General features: G+C 42.9%; 1 protein-coding gene across 1 annotated transcript in view; it reads right to left on the reverse strand.

Annotated features, from left to right (window-relative positions):
- SPON1 (spondin 1) overlaps positions 1-17,949 on the reverse strand; it is a 361,777-nt gene that overhangs the window by 118,997 nt on the left and 224,831 nt on the right. The gene's annotated exons all lie outside the window — the stretch shown is intronic.

The raw sequence follows: 17,949 nt of genomic DNA on the forward strand, positions 1-17,949 counted from the left end.
ATACTCTACAATATAATGGATATTAAAAAAAATGTGACCAGGAAAGATGTAATTAACTGAAAGCAGCTGACTATGTTTCTATGATCCAAGTTTCTTGGCCAACAGCTAACTGTAAATTAATTACCTTGCTGAGTGTTAATTAGGTAATATTAGTATGTAAATACTCCAATTAATTATCCTAAGTTAATATACAGACAACTGCCTTCAAATGTATGTTTTACACTACTGTGTGTCAAATGTAAATGCTCCCATTTGCTCTTCCAAATCTTAGTTTAATTAAAACATTTTGAATATAGAATAAATCATTCTCTAAAATGAATTACAATGTCACAGGCTAACCACACAAGAAAAAAAACAGAGATAATCCTATGTATGATTACACTGATAGTCAGAGACACTGACTGAAATAAATTAGTTCATCGATTTCAGAATTTAAAAATAAAATGTTCATCAGCTGAAAGAATAAAGGTGAAATGTAATCACGTGAAAGTGCACCAAAAATGAATGGAGAAAATACATTTCTGTGTCAGCTCCATAATTCTCCAGCCAAACAAAGCCTTCACTCTTCCACCAGTGCCCATTTTATAGAACACACGGTTAGCTGTTAAGCCAAATTTTGATTGCTATCATTTCTCCTTGGCTCCCCCAGCGCTGTTCATTGTATTTGTTTTATTGTTTTCCAAGTGGAGACTCAGGTTTTTTGTATTAAGCTTCAGTACTTAATATCAGTGTGATTTATGATGGGAGAAAACAGCAGAGTTTGCTTATGAAACAAAAATTACTGGAGTCAGTATTTAAAGAGTACTTCAACTAAAAGCTTATAAAATGGATAAAAGCCGGTAACAAAATCTTGATAAAAGCTCATAAAATAAGGTTATTCAGACCTTGGCTTTTACCCATATCTGTTAAAAGCAGAAGAGATGTGTTCTGACAGTCATAAATTCTTAGCCTATGGCACAAAGAACTATATTTTCTTTAAAGAAAATAGGTTTTTAAAAATAAATGTTTGTTTTATGAAGGTTTTATGGGGATGGATGGATATGCTAACCTCCTGCATTGTATGCAGCAGGTAGGCTACATTTGTGTCTTTACAGAATTCATGTAAGAAAGCTGCAGGAGGATTAACAATGAGCACAACATAATATGGGAAGGGAGAAGTTATATATCACAGAATATACTCAAAACACCATTTTGCAACTGTGTTCTATTTCTGTTAACACCATTCAGTTTTAAATTGAGATCAACAAACTTCCCCCCTCCCAGAAACAAGCTGGAGTTTTTCCCTTTTAATTTTATTGTTGTTTTTAGACTAGCCTTGTGAGAGAACATGATCTATCTCTTTCCGAATTTCATTTTTTGCATTCCTGACATTCACTCCCAAACTGGAACATTCTCTTCTGATCTTGAGGTTTGTCTTCATTTTTCCAGAGATCATTCTCCTGGATTTTGATTTAATGGGTCTAGTAAGGACCTGTGCCTTAGACTACTTATGGAGCCCACATTGACCTTGGTACACCGTTGGCTTGTGAGGAGTGAGGGAAGTCGAAGGGAGAAACTCTATCATTGACCTCCTGCAGTATGGATGCTGCAGAAATTTGATCTAAGGTATGTCAAATCCAGCTATGCTATTCTCATAGCTGGAGTGTGTATCTTAGGTCAATTTTCTCTTGTAGTGTAGACCTGGCCTTAGACAACCTGTTTTTGTCCTTGGCTCCTTAACAACACTTTACATATGTGAAGCAAAAGACTATCTACGGTTGACCCAACATTACTTGAACCCTTCATACAATCCTGCTGCCACTGACTTCAATAGAACCAGGATTTCACCTACTTTCTACAACGATTGTTCTACTTATGGCCCTGCCTTGTGGGATTTTGTGCAAGAAATACAGAATAGGGCCTTTAAAATGCAAGCCCTGTCTTGTGGGGTCTTTGTATCCCCTTTGCTTTGCTCAACACCGCACAATCATTCACTGATACACAAACAATGGAGTGAGACTCCCTGGTCCAAATTCTACCCAGGTCAAAGACATTTTAGTTCTTACACAGCCCTGAAATGAGTGCAGGAGAGGCAACAAAACAAAGTTTATTCTAGGGACTGAACACAATTTTTTTTTCTCAAGCCATTTTCCAGCTAATTTCCTAATCGATTAAGTAAAAATGCCCCAAAAAGACTTTTTGGTTGCATTTTATAGGAAAATTATTCAGAAAACTTGTACCTGACCTATTTTTATTACACAGCAAAATTATTGAAGTAATAAGTCATCTCCAGAAATGAGACATTCTTTCAATCTATTTTATTTATGTGGAGTTGATGCTGCTAAACAGAATGATACTATGCAAACCGAAATTGAAATCTGCCAGTGCCCTGCAGCGATGCATCCCAAACCCCAGAAGTCCATGGGCTTGTCTACTCTTGTGTGTGTGTGTGTGTGTGTATGTATTAGGAAAAAAAACCTCTCTCCCTCCCATACAGCGTTAACACTGCCATGCATGGAAAGTCGCGATAATGGGCTCTTCCCTTGAAATAATAACTCCAGCTTTGCAAACAACTTTTGTCAACTCCCACTTCCTCCGCCAGTGTCAAGATCAAAAATGAAAAAGTGTGAATAAAGCCCAGCTATTATCAGCTTTATGGGCCCCCAGGGACGGTACCCCCATGGCCAGGTGGGTAGCCACTCTAGCCAGTGCAGGCAACAGCATGTGGCCAAAAGCACAGTGATATTGTCCTGAAGCAGATTAAGATTTCCATGTAGACATCTTCACTGACCCTTTAATCTCCCAAATGTGCGTTCAACAACCGTGCAGCATCTCCTGAGCCTGTTGCTGAACCACTCCTTGCTGCTGTCTAGCTGTCTGGTGTCAGGCTTCATGAGCTAGGGCTGTAAGAGGTAGGCAGGGTGCCCTAAGATCTCTGTGGGCATTTCCCCCTCTCCTCCCATCCACTGTTATTTTACAATCTGGAAATAAAGTGACTTCCTGCAACTTTTGGTACAGACTGCTGTTTTTTAAAATGCATGTGTCATGCACCTTTCCAGACCACCCCACATTTGTCTGTGAAAGGGCCATGGTGATCTACAAGCACTTGGAGCACCATTGACAAGTACCGCTTCTGGTTGATGTACTTTGAGATCGGGGGGGTGGGGGGATAAGGATTAGAATATGAGTCCATTCAATTGCCCCTCTACAATTAGGGAATCCCCTTTCTGCAAAACCTGCCACAATCTCATCCATATCCCCCAGGGTCACAATCTTCGGCAGCAACATGCGATTGATTGCCCTGCATGTCTGCAGCAGCACTGTCCCAACAGTAGACTTCCCCACTCCAAAGAGATTAGCAACCAAGCAGTGGCAATTGGGGTTGCCAGCTTCCACAGAGCAACAGCAACACACTTCTTCACAGAGAAAGCAGCTCCCATTTGGGTGTCCTTGCATTCAGTTCAGGTGTCACGGTGGCTTTACACATCCTAAAGTTTTGCAGCCCCTCTTCGTCATCCCACACTTGCATGACAATGTGATCCCACCACTGGTCTCTTTGGCCCAAAAGTGACAGTCCACAGTGCACAGGTACTCTGCCACAGCAGGAAGCATCTGTTGCCATCTAATTCTGTAGGATATTAGGTGTCAGTTCACCTCTGCCTCCTTATCACCCTCCTTCTCCTCTGACGACTCAGGTAGCAAGCACAACAGCAGTTCTGCTGCAGTGTGTGTTGTCCATATTGCCTGTTGCACATCATCCCAAATCGGTGATTGCTCTGAGAGGAAAGTGAGGAATGCAGATCCATGATGGCTGCCTGCAGATGCTGGTGAGCTGGGCTAATGCTGGCAGTTTCAAATGGTGTGCAAGGGAGCCGGAAGCCTCAGGAGGATTCCAAGAAGAGCAAGGGCTGATGGGACAATTTCCACATTCCCAGAAAATTTTGAGCTTCCTTGGGACTACCCATAAGGCCTACTGTAGGAATGAGATGGCAGGCATGGTGTATTACACGCCCACAATGCATAGCTCTTATTTCAAACTGAGGCCCTTTAAGTGTGAACGCTACGTTCTGCAACGCTGTGGCTGTCTGAACACAATTTTCCAACTTTACTCATTTTGATCTTGGGACGGCAAAAAAATTATCATAAAAAACAACAAACAACAAACATTTATTGATGCAGTGTAGGAGACTGCATTAAAGGAGTCTCCCTCGCACGTGGATAGTAGGTCAGGCTACTTTCCAAAAATGTGTAATATTTTTTCAATACATCAGAGCTGCAGAATATGCAACTTCCTGATAAGTTTGCTTCTGAAATCTCCACCCTTTACCTCAAATGCTCCCACCCAGTGTTCCCTGTAAGCCGGGTGCTTGTGGCCTGTTCAGGAGGAGAAACAAATGCTGCCCTGATGATTAGCAGAGCTCCCACAGCAAAGTTTTTTTGTTCCTACTGGTGGTGCACATTCACACATACAACATACACATAAAAATTTATACCCCACCTGGATGGAAAAAATCTGCCCATGGATGGAAAAGTTTACAGAGAACATTGCTGCCAACCCCGGAAGATATTTGGACCTTTCAAACCTGTAATAGGATTAACTACTCCCTTGTGCTTCCACATGATCAGGGGAGATTATGTAGTAGCCTGCCTTAGAACTGGGACTCAGTACATCACAAAAAGCGACATACTACCCCTCCCTAGGGGTTTTATTGCAAAAAAGTTCAAAATCACCACAAAAAAACTTCCTTCCAGCCTTAACTTGTGCACTGCCCCCTCCCCCAATGAAGTACTTTCCCAAACTGTCCCTGATATCTCCTAGTCAAGGCCACTCCTAGATCTTCCCAGCTAAAGCAACTCATTTAATCTTAGGATCTTCCCTGCAGGAGCCCTTCTCACTCTGTTTCCTGAGCCCCACCCTCCCTCTGTGAGTTGCCGTTGCCTTTTATAGGGAACACAGTTCTGAATACCCAACTGATTCTAATCAAACTCTATACCTCCTCCCACATATGGCTAGCTCCAGGACTTTGGCTTCTGAAGGGCAAGCCACCCATTACAACCCATTTCCTTTAAAAAAAAAAAAAGGTGTTATATCTTCAAAGGAGGCAAGAGGTTATTTATTACTAGGCTTTTTCCCCCACAGAAGAATACAAATGCATAGTGGTTTTCAAGAGCCTAACTTATGCATGCATTTATGCTCTTTACCAAAAGGAAATCTCTTTATAATATCACAAATTTCTTCTTTTCAGGCTTATTCAAACAGGAGGACTCATTTGCTGGTTTCTTTCAACCTAAGTCAGTCTGATTTGCCTTTATAGAAATGTTCAGATTCACAGCTTGGAAACTTGGACTCTATCCTGAAATATCTTCCAGGCTGAGATGATCATACCAGGTGAAAGAGGCAAAAGAGCTCAGGAACTTCTGGTGAGTTAGTGGTTAAACCCTATGGAAATACCACCGTAGTCCATTGATGAAATTTGTTTTGCAGGATTGACATTTTTCATTATGAAATACAAATAGGGAGGTAGAAAATGTGGGAGAGGGGTCTTGTCAGTCACAGAATCAGTATGCCTCTGTTTTTACATTGGGTTTACGTAGGGTTGCCCGCTTTGTATCTGCAGAAACCCCAATACCCTTATCTTGCCCCATGCCTTGTCCCTTCTCTAAGACCCTGTTCATTCCATTCCCTCTCCTTCTGTTGCTTGCTAGTCCTCACCTCTCTTATTTTTACATTTTCACTAGGCAGAGGTTGGAGTATGTGCTTGAGGGTAAGGCGGCAGAGTGGGATCTGAAATGAGGGATTCAGGGTTTAGGGCTGGGCTTTGGGCTAGGGCAAGGATTTGGAGTGTGGGAGGTTGAAAGCTCTGGCTGTGGGTTCTGGGGTGGGGCTGATGATGAGGGGCTCGGGATGCAGGAAGGGGCTCAAGGCTGGGACAAGTGGTTGGTGTGCAGGCTCTGGGAGGGAGTTTTGGTGCAGAGCAGGGCTGAGGACTTCAGCAGCTTACTGGGACAATGGAGATTGCGCAGACTCCAGGCAGTACTCATTTCAGCTGCTTCCCAGGAAGGAGTGACATGTCCCTGGAGCCCCTAGGTGCAGGAGTGGCCTGGGAAACTGCACGTATTACCTTGAACACTGGCTCCACAGCTCCCATTAGCTGGGAACTGTGGCCAGTGGGAGCTGTAGAGGCAGGGTCAGGAGAGGGTGCAGAGTCCTGAGTGTTAGCGCTACAGCTTCTGTTAGCTTGGAATTGCAGTCAGTGGAGGCTGAGGGGGCTGAGATAGTGCTTGAAGAAAGCACTTCCTGGCCACCCCTGAGCCTAGAAGCCACAAGGACACGTGGCTGCTTCCTAGGAGGCACCTAATGTGTGCTGCACCTGGAGGCCATACCCTGAGCCTCCTCCTGTGCCCCAGCCTGCCTGGGGTGACTGAACTTTAACTAGCTCAGTCAGCCCCCAGGGTTCAGTTGAAAATCACACACCTGGCAACTCTTGATTGACAGCTTATTTTTTTAAACAAGAGATAAAATATAATGCCTAATATACCTGCAGAATTCATACCAACACATCTAAGTATGGTGAAAACACAATATGATACATGGTTTTATGGATTCTGTACATACACTCTAGTATGTATCTTTCTAAACCCTGTACTTTTATTTAGATTTTTCACTAGCTAAATCAAGACACTATGGTGTCTTACTGATTCAATAGCCAGGAAGAAGGAAAAAGCATGCACAAGAATTTCTTCCCCAGCATTTATCTTAACTTGGTGTTATACTTGAAGCCCATTTGTGACCGTTTAAATGCTACTGGTATTTACCAAGTAGCCTGCATACAACACTCACTTTGATTGAAGAAAAGTAATTAGAAAGGATTGTAGGGTCTGTGTTTAGTTGTAATTCTCAGAGTGATGCAAACAACTTACAGTCAAAACTGAGAACAATATTTAGCTTATTATGCCTGCCCTGCAATATTAAGTAGAAAAAATATTTTCCAATTGCCATGTTTGTTTTCTCTGAGTGACTTTTACAGGGTTTAGCCTGTTTTCTTTTGGAACAAAGACAGAAATGTTTCTACTGATCATTTTTTAAAAGTGGAAACAGCTCAGAAGACGTTTTCCTAGTTTTAGAACACAAACTGAGGGAGTGTTAGGGTAACCCTGTCTTGCTGTCTGACTTTGAGCAAGTCACTTCATCTGTCTGAATGTATTTTCCCCTACTACCCTTTTTCCGCCTTGCATATTTATGGTGCAAGGATTGTCTGTACCATGCTGAGCACAATTCTACATTTGGGGCTATAAATGGGTGACTCCTGTTAATGGAAGTCATGCACCGAGAGACCCTTAGCTCACACTAGAATGGTGAATGTTTTGGTGCTGTCCTCCACAATGTGAGCTAGGCAAATGCGCTGAAGTGTTACATAAGCAATTCAACAGAGCGGACAAGCACCGCACTGAACTCTTAGCAATTGTTAGAGAATATAATTATATTTAAACCATATATTCAGAACTCACTAGCATCAAACCTTCCGTTGCTACTTCTGTGCCAAAAAGCTTGAAGCTTTATAGCTTCACAAAGCATTGAATGAAAGCAGAATTTTGATGCCTGAAAACTATTGCCTACATGGATCCAACAAACTACAACCTGTAGAAATACTTTGAGAACAAACCAGATGTTCCACAGAGCAATATTTTATACACACACACACACACACACACATTGTATGTGAGAGAGAGAATGTGAGTTCAAGGCACATAGAAGATGCCGATTTGACATCTTTAATCCTCAGAAGAGTACAGTAGAAGCAGGAACTGCAAATTTCTCCCACACAACCCAGCTTCTCTGCACCTTAACCTTGAACTGCGGAGGTCACATTTAGAACTGAGCAAGCCTTTCATTAACAGTGTCCATTCAACCACTGGCTTCTCTGCTGAGATTTCATCACAAATGCCAAATTAGCACCAGCTGTGGAAATTTGTCTGCAACAACAAAATGTCTCATCAGCCATCCAATGACATGCAATTTTCTGCCATGGCTAGATTCAAACTGGGACTGAACACATTTTAAAAAGGAAAGAAGTGTTTATATGTTCTTAGATTTTAATACCAGAAGGAATAATTATGATTGTCTAGTATGTAAGTGAGTTGCTTTTAACTGGACCTAGCTGCTATAAAAATATTTCAACGTCTCCTGAAAGATGAACACAGATTAATATTTAGTTTGAACTTTGCCTACCAACCCAATCTAGACAGACACCAAATAATCTGTGTTGGTAAAGAGAATCTTACCACCCTACACACCTTATACACTTCTTCCAAATTGCAACAGGTGTCTCTTTCACAGAGAGACACACACCTATGCACCCAGAATGCTACATAATTTTTTCTGTTAGTGCATGTTTAATGTTGTGAAGAGTTTACAAAGAATTAACTAGCATGCTCTGCTACAGACATATGGTCCATTATGTGACTGCTATTCTGTATATTAGTACTGAGGAGAGGCTGCTGAGTATATACTTAAAAATTTGATTCTACTCTGACAAATGATTATCTAAAAATGGCCCCATTTCATCCAACAGACCTGCTTCCTGTGTATAATTTCCCCAGAAAAATCTTTATTATTGTTGACGATGCATGAGATAGACAGAACCCAACTTGCCAGAGCTTACACTAAGTTTGCAGCATGGCTGCTAGAAAGAAATACAAAAGCCCGTCTTTTACTTGTAAACTAAGCACATCCTTTACAGATATAATTAAGGGGGAATTAATATGTCTGTCCATCATGACATATCTCTGAGCGAAACCACCTTCGGTTTTTCATAAAATCTATTACGGTGGAGCTATGATGTAGCTTCTTAATACTGGAAATTGACACTACCATTGGGCTGCCAGAGTTATTGAATTGCAAAATACAAAGTTATTTGAACTCAGTGACAGCCTTATACCAATGTTGACCTATTAAGTAAGCTGTGGGTTTATTAAGCTTGTATGAATCAGTTATCTTTTTACAGCAACTTTCTGTATAGCTCTATTTTTCCTATTTTCAGGACTGTCACAGAAGCCTTATCGTGCATTGTGCGCTTCATCACTTTCATAGAATTATAGAATCCTAGGGTTCCAAGGGACCTCAGGAGATCATCAAGTCCAGCCCCCTGCCCAAAGCAGGGTCAACCCGAACTAAATCATCCCAGCCACAACTTTGTCAAGCCAGGACTTAAAAACCTCCAGGGATGGAGATTGCACCACCTCTCTAGGTATCGCATTCCAGTGCTTCACCACCCGCCTGGTGAAATAATATCCAATATCCAACCTACACCTACCTACATCTCCTTCTCTGTAACTTGACACCATTGCTCTTTGTTCTGCCATCCGTCACAACTGAGAACAGCCTCTCTCTAGCCTCTTTAAAGCCCCTCTTCAGGAAGGTGAAGGCTGCTATCAAACCCACACCCCACCTTCTCTTCTGCAAACTAAATAATCCCAAATCCCTCAACCTCTTCTCATAGGTCATGTGCTCCAGCCTCCTAATCATTTTTGTTGCCCTCCACTGGACCCACTTCAATGCCTTTACATCTTTTCTGTACTGGGGGTGGGGGGCAGAACTGGATGCCCCACACACACCATCTTACACCCCATGTTTTGGAGTGTTTTATAAACCATTCACATATCTATCACATACTCTACAAACACAACTTCTGTCATTGCTGGGATTTCATGAAGGGTTCTTTTAGAAAGAATGTGGGGAGGATTCAGTACCAAGGATAAATGTAGAGCAAGAGATATGATTAAGAGAAGATTTTCTTGGGGCTTAAAAAAACTTCCTTGGCAGTCTGCCTCCAATGATGGCTGAACAGGCTTTACTAAGCGATAGAGGAGAGAATATATCTTCAAATGCAGAGAGAGTACTACATATGGAATAAAGGTCTGACACAATCACTCCCAAGTTTTTCCAAGGCAGCGTTGGCTCTGTAGCTCCACAAACACTGGACTATATTGAAACCATACAAGTTAGGAGTAAATAGGGCTCTAATCCACCAAAAAACTGGATTATCCATTACTCCAACAACAAACAAAATAAGTCATTGGGCCAGTTCAACAGACTATTAATTCTAGGCAGAATGCGTCCGTCCTGTCTTTGAGAAAATGCAATCTATGCATAGGTCATTCAGCACTAAAGAATAAAGACTAGCTACTGGTGTCTGCTCCTGTTCTCACAAGATAGGTAGCAAAGTCTTGCAGCTTTGTGTTTCCAAAAGCAGGACCAGGATTCTGCTTTCTGAAGTTTCTTGCCTTAATTCTCTGGGATTCCACCACACAGACTGGAAGGCCAAATCCTGAGGTCTTTACTCACATTTCACTTACCCTTAATCAAACAAAATGCCAGGGTGGGGGTAAAGAGGGGCAATTATCCTGGGCCCTGGTATTCTGGCTGCTGCCACCACCACTACTTCAGCAGCAGCAGCAGTCAGAGCTCCAGGCCCCCTTGAGAGGCTGGTAGCACTGCTTCACCAGTGCATACAGCTGTTGGGGGCCCAGTGTCTGGTTCCAAAAGTGCTAGGTGTGACTGTCCCGGGCCCCACCCCTTCTGGGGGCATGGAGCCAGGCTTCTCTCCCACTTTGCCCTGAAGTCTGTGGTGGCTGTCTGCTCCACTGGAAAACACTCACTGAAGGTGATAGAAGCTTGTCCGAGTTAGGATCTCAGGAAATGGCCCAGACATTATAGAAGTACAGAAACCTATTTGCCCCACACCAATGTCCATTTTCAGAAATGGAGCTGTACAGACCCTTTTTTGGCACTGAGTCATAACTTTGTCCAACTTGCAGGAGACACTACACCCTATCACCCTCATTACTGTAGTATCTGAGTTCTACATACTCCATTTAATGACTTTGGCCTTACAACACCCCTGTGAAGCTCTGTTTTCCTCATTTTACAAATGAGGAACTGAGGCAGAGAGAGACTAATTTCATAGTCAGACATGAAGTATGTGGCCAAACAGACATTTGAACCAAGTCCTATGATACTTCCTGAATCATTAGACCACTTTTCTTCATTAGGCTCACTAGAAACACTCTAGATCCTACATCTGACTCAGAAAATGTGTCAGAAGAGCAGGAGGTATAATCACTGCCTGGCTGGGTGGTGTGTAAGAGGAATCTGTGTGCACACTGTTCTTACACTTCATGGCTTCAACTGCTCCCCATCCACTTTGGGGGCACATTTTGATCCCAGTGCTGCAATCAGTAAGCAGTCACCACCTTCCCTGAAGTACATGGTGTGCATGGCTATACACGCCTTCCTTGTACTCACCCCCACTTGACCTATATTTTTTAATCTACTTGAGGATACACTGGGACATATTAAATAGGAATTGTGAGGTTACAATCTGTCAGAATGAGAGCTGGCTTACAGATCAATTGCACTGAGTACTTACTTACCTTCCCTCTACCCACCAGTTTACAATCAGGAGGGTTGAGGGAGGGGGCCACTACTTAATGGCAGCAGATTCAGATACCTGCCTGCTTATTTATAAACTTGGTTTTCAAGGCATCCCTGATTTGCACTCCACCTCTCTGTGCTCCCCGATTGCCCTTGTGTCTGGCTGCTCAATAATTACTGGCCAAGAGATCTACCTCTGCCCTCCACACTGGTATGAAAATGTCCCCTTTTGCATCACAAATGTTATGAAAAATACAGCAGGGCACTACAATAATGTTTCCTTTGCTGAGGTCTAAGGAGGTCAGGAAGCACCTGAACCTGGCTTTTAAATAGCCAAAGGCACATTCTACCACCAATCTGCACCTGCTTAGCCTGTAGTTGAAGAGCTGCTTACTGAGGTCCAGGGTGCCTGTGTATGGTTTCATGAGCCAAGGAAGCATGGGGTAAGCAGGGTCACAAGAATCACTATGGGCATTTCCACATCCCCAATGGTGATCTTCTGGTTTGGGAAGAAAACACCACTCTGCAGGTTTCTAAACAGACCAGAATTCTGAAAGATATGCACGTCATGCACCTTTCCTGACCATCCTACATTGACGTCAGTGAAACAACCTTTGTGATCCACCAATGCCTGCAAGATCATGGAGAAGTACCCCACAGGTTTTATGTACTCTGAGGGCAGGTAGTCCAGTGCCAGGATGGGGATGTCCCTTTCATTGGTGGCCCCTCTGTAGCTGGGAATCCCATGACAACAAATCCATCCACTATATCCCGCACATTCCCCAGAGTCACTGTCTTTTGCAGGAGAAGGTTAGCAATTGCCTTGGCTACCTGGATAATAACAGCCACCACAGTAGATTTGCTCCCTCCAAATTGATTTCCCACTGACCAGTAGCTGTTTGGCATTGCAAACTTCCAGAGAGCAACTGCCACACACTTGTGAATTGTCATGGCAGGCCTCATTCTGGTGTCATGCTGCTTCATGGCTGGGGAAGGCAATTCACAAAGTCCTGTAAAAGCAGCCTTACACATGTGGAAACTTTGCAGCCACTGTTGATCGCCCCATACTCGTAAAATGATGCAGTGTTTCCAGCCTGAGCTGATTTTATGGGACCAGAACCTGTGCTCCATGTTGTACAATGCATCCAGTGCAGTACCAAATCTGTGTTTCTCTTCTCCCGCTGTTGAGATGTGGAAATGCCACCAGCCTCGAGGCACTCGTTACATTTAGAAAGTACTCTGCAAAAGATTGAAAGGTCTCTGGATCCATGTTATCCTTTGTAATGGCTTGTGGCAGGCAACGCAAAAGCAGTGTGAAAATTCCCTTGGCTGATTTTTTTTCAGTGGGAAGTGGGGGAAATGCACTCTGGAATGATGACATCAGCCACTCAGAACCACTTGCTGCAGCTTTTTTCCCACAAGCCACTGGCACAGAAACCCAAAAGGCAACAGAGCTGCAGGAACTGCAGGACACGTGCCCACAATACATTGCCATCTTAGTCAAATGTAGGCAATTTAAAGGGGACACACTAAGTTGACTTTGTAAATAAGTGTGGACACTTAACTTTGACTTTATAAAATCTAGTGTTAAAAAGTTGACTTTAATAAATTTTGATTTTATCCCAAGTGTAGACATACCCTGAGAGGCCTAAAATTAACTCCATATCAGCTAGCTTGAAATGAATTTTGCTCATTCCATAAAGCTGATATACTTCAGCATTACTGTCGACCACATGTTCTCATTTGGAGGCCATATTTGAAAAACTAAAGCCAAGGAGAGCCTACAAAACATCCTCAGCAGTAATATACTCTCTATTTTTCCCATCCATGTGTGGAATAAATTTTGTTAAGTGCACCATCAGTAAAACATACTTCTGCGGGTGCTCTGCTAATCAGCCTGGCAGCATTTGAATCTCTCCTGGGGGCTGCCCAAATACTCAGCTTAGAGGGAACACTGCTCAGCAAGCTGACTGCATAGAAGAGGTGTACAAACCTGGATACATGGGACTTGTGTTTGCCACTCCTCTGCTGAATGTTTGTGTGCAGCATGGGCACGATCCCATCATGCAAAGAAGGTAGACCCTGCACTTACGCCACCTGCTGCTGCGTGACAAGATGTGTTAATCCCACCCATGTTAACATTGTCTACATCCTTCCAGGTTTTGCGCTTCCTGACATACAGCGAGGAATTTCTAGCAGAATCAAACACCCCAGGCAATGCACACATCCAAAACATCCACTACAAGGTATAACACCAACTGAGTTGGCTGAAGCCATGACAAATTTTTCTTGCCGCTGTTAAACACCTAACATTGTCACTAAAACAGACAGGGTTCAGCTGCAGCAGAAAAGATTACATAACAAAAGAATAGCCATACTGGGTCAGATCAGATGTCAAACCCAGTATCCTGTGTTCTTACAGTGGCTAATGCCTATGCTTCAGAGACAATGAACAAAACAGCAATTATTGAGTGATCCACTCCATCATCCAGTCCAGGCTTCTGGCAGGCAGAGGCTAGAGATGCTCAGAGCACAGTGTTGCATCCCTGAACCTGTAGCTTGCGTGTGATAGCTCCCATCAGTTGAGTACCTACCACCTGGGGTAGATCAGCCCTGGACTGAATTGCCCTAATCAGCTCTGCACTGGAGCTGGCTGGTCTAGAGATGTGATAATGAAGTGGTATTACATACTGATGCCAGTACTTGGAACTGAGGCAGAAAAGCATCTCCTGCAATGCCAGCTGCTTGAGAGTGTCCTTCCAGTGATCCGGCATGTCTACGGCTGTGGTAGGAAGCTGTATAAGGACACGATAAGCAGAATCTATTCAGTTGCCTCTCAGGATTGAGATTTGGAAGCACTGAAGCTCCTGGTCCTCTATACAGCTCTATTTTTGGTGGCAGGGAATTGCCTACCATACTTTCCCTTCTTCAAAGTTGAATAAGCTCAAAGTTGGAAAGGGAGGAAGAAAATGTTGTGCTGCCTTTGTCCCCGCTGCAAGTTAAGGGGGAAATGTCCATATGACCTCCTCCATAATTCCATCCAGTACCTTTCTATTCTTATTTTTCCATATAAACAACTGCTGCAGTTACCACAGGAAGATACATAGTCATGAATGGGAGAGGAAGCAGCCCATGCATTCACAGAACTATCTTTCCATTAAAATGGGTCCAAATTATGCAGAAGTTTAGAACCCCTGTTGAGAGTATTCTGGTTGCTACACTGCACAGAGATAGGAAGACACATGAGATTAAAAAGGATGAAATCTCCACTTGCAAGATACCAATACAGTACTGTGTGGTGAAAACAGTTCCAGAACAGAGAAACTTAAATCCAGGCACCTGGGTCTGTGGTTTATCTCTAGGACTATTTTATGGAAAGGCAATTTCAGGTTTAATATGTAACTTCAGACCAAAGAACCTTCTACACCAGGTGTATCCTTGGAAGGCTTTTTTACTGTTAGGTTACTGACACTGAAGGCCTCCTGAACTCAGGCTCTATCTGTGAAACAGTGTATTACAAATCTTCTTTACAACACACAACTTGCTGGCAAGCATTTAAATAAGGATTTAAAAGCAGAACTATCACTTCAAAATGAGCAAACATCCACCACGGAAATGACCAAGTTACAGTCTATTTCTATATAAACATGAGAATATATTGACAAATGAACATTTGATGCTGTTTTACACTAATTTTTCATATTTCAATATGCGGTGCTTTGAAAACGTCCACCACAGAAATGACCAAGTTACAGTCTATTTCTGTATAAACATGAGAATATATTGACAAATGAACATTTGATGCTGTTTTACACTAATTTTTCATATTTCAATACTCGGTGCTTTGAAACTTAACGTACTATACAAAATTACTAATGGCAGCGAGAAGATTTGGATAAATGAATCCTATAAGCTTTCTTCCCAAAGAAGAGATGGGCTTTTTAGCTCTTAGGGTTTTGTGTTGTTTTAGGTTTTTTTGGCTGTGGAGGTAGGGCTGTCTATGGATATATAGAAATCACTAAAGACATAAAATTTTATGCTCAAAGTCAGTGGGCTAGATTCTCAGCTATGATCAAAAAGCACACAGCAGAAGGTGGGGGGACAGAATTAGGAGACAAGGATGTGAAGCTTAGCTTTTCATTCCTTCAATTTTAGAGCTGCTGTGTAAAGAACCAGCAGGCAAAGACTGGCACAGACTGGTGGCCTCTTCACCACTCACTGCCAGCAGCAATGCAATGACGTTCCTGGGAAGATGTGTGAGCTATATGACCAGAATCTTCTAGCACTATCATACAACACACACCAGGGGATCGGGGCTCCTCAGCTTAGTGGCTGCTCTTGCAAGAGAATAAATCTTAAGACATTCGTTATTATGCTATCCTCAGTCACTATACCAATGCCTTTGGCTGTGTAATGCAATAGTAAGTACCTTAATGTCAATTAGGGGAGGGGAAGGGAAAGCAGGAGACATTTGCACAAGGTTTCAAAGTGTTCAGAACTTTGTGAGACGTTCCAATTATCTTGAGTACATTTTTGAATGTTTACAGTTATTCAGCAATACTGATCACTTAGAAAAATAAGCAGTTACTTCACTGAAGATATTTTAATGTTCTCGGATAACATAAAAATCATAGAATTCCAGCCACTTTGCCAGTGAATAAGCTCCCAACCCTCATCCCTTCTCATGGCCTGCTCTTCCTGCACAGACCAAGGGGATTACTCCAGCCCTGGTGTACCATCTATGGTTAGAAGTCGGTAGAGGAGTGAGAATCAGGTTGCTGGACAAATGCTCCCATATCCCACTGTAGGAGGGATCGCTGAGGAAGTTGCAGGCTTGGGGTATAGTGGTTTGTGACTCCTGCCTCCTTCATTACTGCCCTTAGCAAAGAGTTCTTCACAGTGATTGTGTCAGCACCTCTCCTGGCTGTGAAAGGCTTCTCCACATCTACTGTCCACCTGAAGTGGGTCCCACCTCCCACTCTTTTAGGGGGTCAGTGACGTGCCAGCCCATATCTAGGACATCTAAAAAAGAGTTATGGGTTCTACCCACATCACCTGGATTTTGGCCATTTCACAGCAATGCAGGCCCCACTGCAGTGGCACTCTGTGCTCCACAAGCAGCCAGGCTAGGATCCAGTCTCCTGCCTACAGTAGTAAATAGAATAATTAAAATCAACCAACTATCTGGTGTAATAACATGGGAAAAGCCATGGTATTAGCAGAGCAGAGCCAGAACCAGGAATGACATACACCCTGGCAAGTCTATGCTACCACACCACATTGGTGCTGCTGTCATCTGGAAAAGGTGCACTATGTTATCATCTGGCAAAGAGGCTCTCTGCTGATTGGTGAGTGCCCTCCCATCAGCATAACAACTCATCTGCCCGAGAGGGAGAAATTATATTGGCAGGAAAGCATCTCCCAACAGCCTAGTGTGGTGTGGACACCACTTTAACACAGTGTAATTTATGTCACTCAGAGGAGTGTTGTTTTCACGCTCCTGATCAACATAAGTTACATAGACTTAAGCAGTAGTTAGACCAGCCCTGAGATTCATGCTATTTGACTAACACATCTAATTATTATACTGCTATTTAACTTCTATCACTCCTAAAGGCAGACAAGGCCTTAAATCTCCTGGTCCCATTACCACAATGAATCCAACTTCTCCGTAGCCATTACCACACTGAGGTGACTTTTCTGGGTGATGCTACAATTAAATCCAAAGACCACAGTAAAAAAAGAAAAGAGGATTCCTAATTGTGCTGTGGATCTAATATCACTTCCTCCACTTTATCAAGTCCTTCCCAGCTCTCTGAACAAGGAGCCCTTTCCTCTCGTCCTTTCTTTCCCTGGTTGAATCTTTGTTTCTCCCATGCCCACTAATTTGAGTGCTCATCTGTTCTTGTTGTGACCTCCGTTCTCTCTCTAGTCCGTAGCTTTGTTTTTCTGTGTCTCACAGCTACCAGATCTTCTCTCAGCTGTCAGATCCTCTCGAACAACTTCCTGATCTCCCCTCTTTGCTTTAACTGCTTGGACCTCCTCCCTCCATGCTTTGTCCTCCAAGAATGTAGAAATAAAAGCCTTTTGGAACTCACTGCTAATGGTGCCGCCTCTCTTGATAAAATCTTTACCTTATAGTATTCTGAGCACCACTGTTTTATGGACAAGTGACATACTGATTGTAGAACCAAAGATGTGCAGTGCAAGGAGTGCATACTCTTTCTTTACCTGGCACTCCCTTCACATCTCACAAATCCTCTGAAGTATGTGCCTACCTGTATCAACAGAACTTATGCCATCCTATTAATCTGCACAGGAACATCGTCTACCGGCATGCCAACATATTGCAGACATATGAATAACTATACCGTATGCATTTTTCTCTGGAAGTCAGTGGTTCCCAAATTTGCTTTGTTGCATTTAATCTCTTTCCCTTGTGCTGCATCCAACTGCAGTAGAACCATTCATCCTTTTAATTTTCCAGACTCTCTCCCCCCTGCCATTCCATTTTCTTTCTTTGTCTTTTCCCTGGT

The sequence above is a fragment of the Carettochelys insculpta genome, chromosome 6 (assembly GCF_033958435.1).
Source record: "Carettochelys insculpta isolate YL-2023 chromosome 6, ASM3395843v1, whole genome shotgun sequence".
Classification (NCBI taxonomy): Eukaryota; Metazoa; Chordata; order Testudines; family Carettochelyidae; genus Carettochelys; species Carettochelys insculpta.